The sequence below is a fragment of the Ostrinia furnacalis genome, unplaced genomic scaffold (genome assembly GCF_004193835.3).
Source record: "Ostrinia furnacalis isolate ACB-3 unplaced genomic scaffold, ASM419383v2 OfSCF0682, whole genome shotgun sequence".
NCBI classification, from domain to species: Eukaryota; Metazoa; Arthropoda; class Insecta; order Lepidoptera; family Crambidae; genus Ostrinia; species Ostrinia furnacalis.
Window position 1 is genome coordinate 1,565 of NW_021130921.1, and position 9,497 is coordinate 11,061.

A 9,497-nucleotide genomic window follows, 5' to 3' on the forward strand; every position below is an offset into this window, starting at 1 on the left:
TGCTATGACATCCATATCCCAAAAATTGCAGGGTATTTCTGCATCTTTTATTATAACTGGCAAGAATGGAGTTGTTTATCATCGTCTCTACTCCCAAACTCATATAACCTATAAAGCTTTAAGGCCTTTAAAGTTAAATAGCAATCGTCTTCTGGGAAGTTTCTCGTCACCATACATTAATCTTTTGGTAAGTTTGTAGGTAAAAAAAAGTACATAAATAATTACAGGAAAAACATTTATCAAAAATAAGTATAAATCATAAATTTTATTATCACAAATTAATTAAGTGTGTGTTACTTTTAATGACTACAATCATAACTGAAGATAAATAACACAATAAATTCCAAAGTAAACAAGTTTTATGGCATTTAACTATATCGTTAGTGGCATCATTATTCGATTGTGCTGAAGAAGTTGTCTTGTTATTTATTATTTGTAGGTACAATTATATCTATAACCTTTGTACTTTATTATATTTTCTAAGAGACGAAGGTAACTTTTTGGAACACATTGTGACTGTGAGAGAAATTTTCACCATCTCTGAAATATTTCTCTCACTAAACAAAAGTCATTTATCTACCTGAAGATACTTTACCTACACATTACTTACACTGAGTTGCACCACCTAACTTTGACAGTTACTATAACGATAACTGGTGTATTTTGTATAGAGTTTGACAGATTTTTGACGTTTGTTAAAGTTAGATGGTGCAACCCAGCCTTATTCTGTTAATGATTCATCATCATCATCATCTCAGCCATAGGACGTCCACTGCTGAACATAGGCCTCCACCAATGCTTTCCATGCTACCCGGTTGGTAGCGGCCTGCGTCCAACGACTTCCTGCTACCCTTATGATGTCGTTGGTCCACCTTGTAGGTGGACGTCCCACGCTGCGTTATCCGGTACGCGGCCTCCATTCCAGAACCTTGCTGCCCCATCGGCCGTCAGTTCTGCGTACTATGTGCCCTGCCCAGTGCCATAATCCGTCGGGCTATGTCAGCGACTTTAGTAATGTTAGTAGTAACTTTGTTAATGATTTAGTTATATTTTCTGTAGGTAACAAACTGACTTTTTATTTAGCTGCTTTGTATGTAAATAATTTATTGTTACACCTATAAATCCCAACAGCAATAAGCTTTTTTTTACGTTTAACTTTCAGTTAAGCACTTTTCAGTGTGAAATAAGAGCCTTTTCATGTGTGTGTTTTTATGTTATAATCTGATAACTAAAAATCTAAACCGATGAAAATATGTATAAATAATACATATTTAACATACAGTTCAAGTACTTTTACTTTTCGGGTGAAACCTTAAAACTCATGAAGTTTCAGGCGTTCAGGTTTACGTTGTTTGATCTCTTTTACTTTCAAGTGACAAATTACGACATACAAACTGGAATTACTATTAATTCACGTTTGTCTTTGAAAGCATCTGCAAGATTGATCACCCGAAAAAGCCCGACAAATGTGCGTGAAGGACGCCGTTAACAGGAAATGTACAAGTGTTGCTGATAAAATAGTATTTACTTAGGGAGAAAAGAGAACTTCTATTCTACAATCTTTATAGAAGACAGCGCTTATACCTTAAAAGCTAGCAACGCACCTGTAACTCTCCCGGTGCTGCGGATGTCTATGGGAGGTGGTAATCATTTACCATCAGGTGATCCGTCCGCTCATTTGCTTTCTGTCCCATAAAAATAATGATTTAATTTCTACAATTTATTGGCAGTTTTTATGTCGTTGTTAAGCCTTAAATGGATTGAAGTAAAGTTTGTAATTGATAGGCGTCTAGGTGATAGATGTGTAAAGTTTGGAGCCTCAATTGATTAACTAAATTAAACTGACATTTGAATTTGAGCCTAAATGAATGATAATTTATAGTTTAACATTGAATATAAAACATTTTTAGTTAGTTTAATATTGAGTAACTATCTAAAGTAGTAACACAATACAATCTCAATTAATGAGAACTAATCGACTTTCAAGCGCTTATGAAGTAATCCACTGATGATGATGAATAATGATGTCCATTAATCGACCTTTGTCAAAAATATCCTGAGGTAGAATATTTCCTAAATACGTTAAACGACTATTAATAGGTATAGAAACGTAATCACCCAAATATATATCATAGAAAGTTATAATACAATTGCCAACTTTGAATACATTTTGCTGTACTATTTTGTCCTTTTAGGATCTCGCTTTATATGTTTGCTCTCATCAGGAAATTCGAAATTAACTCATTGGTGTTTGTTTGGGTCTTAGTTAGTGATGTTAAATTAGTTTGTATTGATTTATAGGAAAGTAAGCTACCGCTACCAACCGGGCGATGAAATCTTGGAGCTTATGTTCGGCAGTGAACGTCCTGTGGCTGATATGATGATGATAAAAAATAAATAATCTAATAGCAGACGAGCTAAAAAACCGGAAAAATCTTATTCAGACAGAAATGCAAGCGCGTGAAACTTTCAAGTACTTACGGGCTAAAGTGGAAAAAGGCAAGCTTTCAAGAGGAGAACGTATCTTCACCTTAAAGGCCGGCAACGCACCTGTAACGCCCCTGGGTCTGCGGGTGTCTATGGGCGACGGTAATCACTTACCATCAGTGCCTCTACCATGAGTTTACCTACCGAGCATCTCGCTATCGAGGGCGTAAAAAAATGTATGGCAAATTGTACAGCGCCTCTAGCGGTTAGTAGCTGAACCACAGCAAAACTAAAAACACTACCATGAGTTCATCTCAAATCGTTAGGTAAAAAACCTATCTAAATGAATACGATAGCGACTAAAGTTTTTATCAAGTTTCATACAAATAACTTACCATGAGTTGCAATTTTCAAAGATGTCATCGAAAAATACCTTAGCTGTCACAGTAACGTAACTCACTGGCTTATTGACGTGTGAAAAGCAAAATAAAATTGTGGTTTTAGGTCATTTTAGGTGTTTTCTTTATTAAATTATGTCGGAAAGAAGTTTATTACGATGGAACATGTTATCAGCATGTGGGCATACCTCCCACTAGGTGGACCGACGATCTGGTGAAGGTCGCGGGAAGAACCTGGATGCGGGCACATTGTGGAGATCCTTGGGGGAGGGAGAGGATGCTGCGTTTCCCAGAGATATGCGAGGGAATTGTGTCGTGCGAAGATGTCTAGCTGTGCTGTGAAAATGTGTGCGGGTTTCCACCAAAGCTGTGCGAGGAAAATGTATCGTACGAGGATGTGTAGCAGAGATTTGAAAATGCTCATTAGTGTTGTACAGCCTGAGCCTTTTCTACCAGAGATGTGCTGACCGAGGCGAGGTAAATGAAGCGATTCTATTGGTTCTTTACAAACACATCCTTCGCTACGCATCCTCGCACATCTCTGGTGGAAACGCAGCCTTACGAGATCATGATAGAAAGCTAATCCGACAATGAATATGTATTTTCATAAGTTGAAATTTACTTTTGTTTTTAATCAGTCTGTGTATTATGTATTAGGTTTTGTGAAATAAATAGTCAATAAAAATTAATCATTTTATTTTCAACTAGCTTTTGCCCGCGGCTTCGTCCGCGTGAAATTTAGTTTGTCACAGATCGTCATAATTATAGCCTATATGTTAATCTGGGTTATAAACAATAATACTGTAAAGTTTCATCAAAATCCGTTCAGTAGTTTTTGCGTGAAAGAGTAACAAACATCCAGACATCCAAACTTTCGCATTTTTAATATTAAGTAGGATATTAGTAGGATATGTATTTACTTAATTATTATTACTGACGAGATTGCTACCATGTATGTTTAGTGACCATGAAAGATTAAAACAATATAATGTATTTAATTAATTATAATATCTTAAGTTTTACAATAATAAGGTAGGTATATCCATCCAGTTACCCTAGGTCTTTATTATGGATTTAATTTACAAGTAGTTATTTACAAGCACTCTGCTCTAAATCCTTTGGCTTCAGGGAAGAACCTGGACCGCCACCAGTCCAGTGTTCCCTTGGCAGCTCTGTGTATGCGAGTTGCCTTCTTCTTGCTGTTTAAAGTCACTCCACACCTTAACAAATAAACATTACAAATAATAATGACGAAATAAGATAAAAGCAATCAAAATGAATAAAGTAGTAGGTATTTATACACACTTTTCTCAATTTCTCAGTAGTTTTCGTGTCGCCGGTGGCATCAGCATTTCACGTTCGCGTGTCCGTTAGTTCCACCCACCGTTGACTATTGTTGGCTCTTTCTTGGGGCCCTTCAGTGGGCATACTCAGATCGCCATATCTATAGAAAAACAACTTTATTGTATCTAGAAAATATAAATCTAGCACTCATATTACTGAATTTTAGCTAGGCACGTGGAAGTTATGCTGGAAAGGTTGTATTTCTCCAAAAAAACCAGCTCAAAATTATTCGTTTAATTTCGAAATTCCTCCAATAAATAGTATGTTTATTTTTACTTAACTTACCTTTCCATAAATTCTACAATCGGTTTAAACGGATAGGCGCAGGTTCTTATTTTCCTATCGTGGTTAAAATCCAATTTTTTGTGGAAAATTATTCATCAATAATCCTTCAACAAAACATGTTTTGTTATCTGTTGTCATGACAACAGCTGCGTCAAAGTCGCAATGACAAGAAATAAAGAATACAAATTTAAAATCATCATGTTAATTCTGCTTTAAGCACTGTTCTAGGACACTTAAATTTTGCAGTGTTATTTTTGACATTTTTGTTATTTCCTACTCTATCTTTTCTATAAAGTTAGAAAGGAGCGGCATTCGTTCTTTCATTCATCCATTCATAGAGTGTGAAGTTGGATACGTTAACATGTTCACCAACATGACATCACAAAACCATCGAATTATCGCTAGCGAGTAAAGTATACGGTAATTGAACTCATGGTATGGTTTTAATGCAAACTTCATCGATCCACGTTTAAACTCTATCGACTGTAGTATACGAATACAAGTTTTCGATGGCAACTCATGGTAGAGGCACAGGTGATCCGTCTGCTCGTTTGTCTCCTGTCACATAAAAAAAAAGCTGACATTCAGGTGTCAAACAGACAACAAAATTGATGTACCTAGTTCTTAGTTATTACAACTTTTATATTCCGATCGAACGACAGTTACGCCCGTAGGTAATATTCACAAACATTACTATGAAATCTCACAGTGCGCGTAGACGCACAGAGTGACAAATTATGAACCAATCACAGAGCTCTATTGAATACGGGCGTTAAACAATGTTACCTAACTTACTAATATTATAAATGCGAAAGTAACTCAGTCTGTCTGTCTGTCTTGCTTTCACGTCTAAACCACTGAACCGATTTTGATTAAATTTGGCATAGTGATATTTTGAGGACATAAGATAGTTTTCATCCCGGTTTCTTAAACAGGGACGCGCGCCATAAAGTTTTTCTGTGGCAGACAAAATTCCAAGCGGGCGAAGCCGCGGGCGGAAAGCTAGTTTTAATATAAACATGTTTATGTATACTACATGTAACGGTAGACAGTCGAATGTATTTTGTTCTATTCAAAACATTAGATCGAGTACCTACCTACGCTAACTTAATTCAAATATAAACCACCCTAAACAATGTTTGATGCAATTTAACTTGCCAGCTTTGGTGTCAGTTTAATTGTGAGCGAGAGAATACTCGGAGCATCTGTAAAACAATACCACAGTAAGTATCGTGTCTATTTGACTCACTGAATTGTCTATGTTGTTAGTGAGCTATTCAGAGCACCTATCACCTGCCCACTCAATGCATCAAAGCGCGTTGTAGCGCTGTAAATGTGATATTTGTATGTACATATCGATATTCGCTTTTGGCCGCAGCTTCACTAGCGTTATTAGGTTAAAATAGATGTACCTACTTGTCATTACCTATTTCACCACAAACATGTTTCTTTATTGCTAATTATTAGCACAGATTTTACATTAAATTCAAAATGTCGGACATTCCATACAGATTTTCAATTCAAACCTTTTTCACCCCCTGAAGGGTTGAATTTCAAAATAGCCATTCTTATTCCTCGTCTACGTCAATAAAAATAGCTTTTGTAAAACCAATCAGCATTTTAGGTCTAAGTCAAGTCAAAAGACATTTATTAGTTTAGAGTATCGAGTAATGTTATAAATGCGAAGGTAACTCTGTCTGTCTGTCGGTCTGTCTCGCTTTCACGCCTAAACCACTGAACCGATTTTGATGAAATTTGGCATAGAGATAGTTTGAGTCCCAGGAAAGGACATACTCGTAGAATAGTTTTTATCCCGGTTTTTGAAACAGGGACGCACGCGATTAAGTTTTTCTGTGACAGACAAAATTCCACGCGGGGAATTGCTGTATTTTGCCCAAAAGGTTTCCACATAATCTTATTTCAAAGGTTTCGCTGTCTGTCGCTGTCTGTTTATTCAAACACCTGTCATAAGCGCTTATCTTTGAACCGAAATAGTATCTTTTGAACAATATAGATAGACATTTTTCATTTAAAAATTATAGTGGCTATAAGAACAATTATATTTTATTATACAATCATAGCAATTCTGCGGGCTATGTCGGTCACTTTGGTTCTCCTGCGGATCTCCTCATTTCTGATTCGATCACGCAGGGAAACTCCGAGCATAGCCCGCTCCATCTCCCTTTGGGTGACCTTGAGCCTTCTTATTATAGGAGAACCAAAGTTACCGACATAGCCGGCAGAATTGCTAAAATCAAGGGGCAGTGGGCGGGGCACATAGCTCGTAGAGACGATGGCCGTTGGGGTAGAAAAGTTCTCGAGGCGACCACGGGCTGGAAGACGTAGCGTGGGCAGGCCTCCTACCAGGTGGACCGACGATCTTTTGAATGACACGGGAAGAGCCTGGATGCGGACAGCGCAGGACCGTTCATTGTGGAAGACCTTGGAGGAGGCCTTTGTCCAGCAGTGGACGTCATTTGGCTGAAACGAACGAACGATACAATCATAGTAACCAAGCCCGACTCACACTTGACCGTTTATTGAGAGAAAGTTATAAACCCCTACCCAATCCATTTTATCTATCTGCAAACTCGCAATTCAAAGCTTATATTTGTAAAGTTACACATGATTTACAAACTTTTCGTATCCACTCTATATTTTGTGTAAAATAAAAATAAACTCTGTACAAATCTATGCGATATATTTGATTGAAAACAACACCTACACATTTAGTTTTTGATGGAAAAAACACAAAGGTTGTTTGTTTGCAAACTTGCTGTGAGCTTTAAAAAAGCGCGAATTTTCAGCCTACGCAAGTTCAGTTTGGTGGCCATTGACCTTTGTGAGTAAAAAGCTTTAAAGTAATTGGTTTTTCATGAGCTATTCTGATAAATAATAATTAAAATTGGAAATGGTGAGTAGGTGAAATTCCGACGGGACCAGAATTTTATGAAACTCATTTAACCAGCACCTACTTTAATGTACGGTTAAAAGATTAAAAAAAAAACAAGATTAAAAGATCATTTATTCACTGAGACAAGGTAATACAACAAGGTAAATGTTAAAATAGTTACAGCTCAGCTTATCTCACCAGCAAAGACATTTAGTTTCTCAAAAGAATTCACAAAATCCACTGACAGAGAAAACACAAAGACAATTACAATCAAAAAATACATTATTATATTATCAACAAAAAATTTAAATGTGGATGTATTTCAAAAACATTCAAACATTTAATTATTATTGGTCGACGCTGCGCGCCGAGCGTATTTGCGAATTGCGACTACTTTTAATGTAGGGAAAAAAAACACAAATATCAAGAAAAAAATACACATTTGAAGACTTTACAATAGTAGTAATATTCCACATAATTTAACCCTGTGCGAGCTTCTCATTTGAGTCTTTTAATGTACACCTTTGTAGGAACCTTGAGAGTACCTATGGCACGTGCTCTTTGAAGGCATTTCAACAAGGTTAAAAGATGCAACCGGTGATCAAAAGGCCGGCCCGGCAGTTACCTACCAAATGAATACTTATGGTTATTTATTAGAGCGAACTACAGTTTTACGTTCTATTTCTGGGGGCAAATCTTTTTTAATCAACCTCTTCCAAAAAGTTTCTTGTATAAGTTTTCAGTGTATGTCCTCGTAGCGCCCACGCGCCTTTTGATAACCCAAAATAAACATGGCGACTACAGCCCAGAACTTTTTTCAACTAACTTTCAATTACCGCCCATGCGCCTTTCAGAAGGCCATATTATTAAACTTTGTCTAGATTTTTGAAATTTCGCGGCTTAAAGAAATAATTTAATTCGATTTCTGAACGAAATATTAGGGAACAGTTTCCGGTATGCTACCATTGGCTGTCACAATTGACAGATGGGATTTTTTGCAAAATGGCCGGCGGTATGGACGGCTCACTAACACGTAGTTAGTAAATCGCATTTTTTTATGATAATCCGTGGTTGTCGAGTATGTTTTTATGCAAAAAGTTGCTAACGAATAGGTATTACTTAAATAGAGATAATTACTTTGCATTTTTAGGGCAGAAATTCTGCGAAATCTTGGTTTGAAATAATATGTACTTTGTGAAGGCGGTTGGGTCGAAGCTAGTACTAAAAATATCACAATATTTTTAGTTTGTGGCTTTGTGTTATATTGGTTTATGGAATATTACTAATATAAAAATGCAACTTATCTTTCACTAATAATTAATTTAATTAATTAATTATTTGTCGGCCGTTTGGTGTAGTAGTTCTAAAAGGGACTACTATGCCGAGAGGTCCCGGGTTCGATTCCCAGCCGGGCAGAAATTAAAATAATGAATTTTAATTTCTGTGACGGGTCTGGGTGTTACTAGTATAATATGTATGTATTTAAAACGTATATAATGTAGTATATCCGTTAAGCGAGCACCCATAACACAAGCATATTAATTGCTTACTATGGGGCTAGATAGCGTTATGTGTGAAATTGTTCAAAAATATTTATTATATTTATTATTATTATTAATTTAATACTCTTTACACTACTAATTTTTTGTATTATTTAATTTTACTTCACTTAATACTTCCTTTTAATCTAGTATTTGTGGCCCGATGGCCTTTGTAAAGAACAAAAGGTAGACAAATAATTGAATTTAAAAACACATGCTAATATAATCATAATTATACCCTGAAAGTTTCACTTCAAACCGGTAACTCTAACACATACGAATTTCAACTCAAAATCTTGGGCTGATAGGACTATAACTAGATGTCCTATAAGAAGAACGGTCGGGTCGTAGTTAAAGAGGATCCAAAAAATCCGTGGGCGCTACGAGGATAATAATTTAGTAAATTCGTCCCAAATTATGAAATATTTTCTCTTTTCAGCAGTACTTGAGCGTGGAAACACATACACGTGCTAAGTAGGTACATTTACTAAAAAGCATCTTTATGAATGGAAAAGTATATAAAGCTGAGATCCTTCTCAAGATTGCGTTGTTACACTTCAGTGGGTTAATGCCTCGTAAATGCACATCCGAGTAATTACTTGAGTGCCA

At 36.3% G+C, this 9,497-nt stretch overlaps 1 long non-coding RNA gene across 1 annotated transcript; it reads right to left on the reverse strand.

Moving 5' to 3' along the window:
• Positions 1–4,239: 4,239 nt before the first annotated feature.
• On the reverse strand, positions 4,240–4,631 carry LOC114366778 (uncharacterized). Its single transcript, XR_003657049.1, has 2 exons — positions 4,455–4,631; positions 4,240–4,269 (listed from the first exon to the last, which is right to left on the reverse strand). It is a non-coding gene; the product is annotated as an uncharacterized LOC114366778 (long non-coding RNA).
• Positions 4,632–9,497: the final 4,866 nt, after the last annotated feature.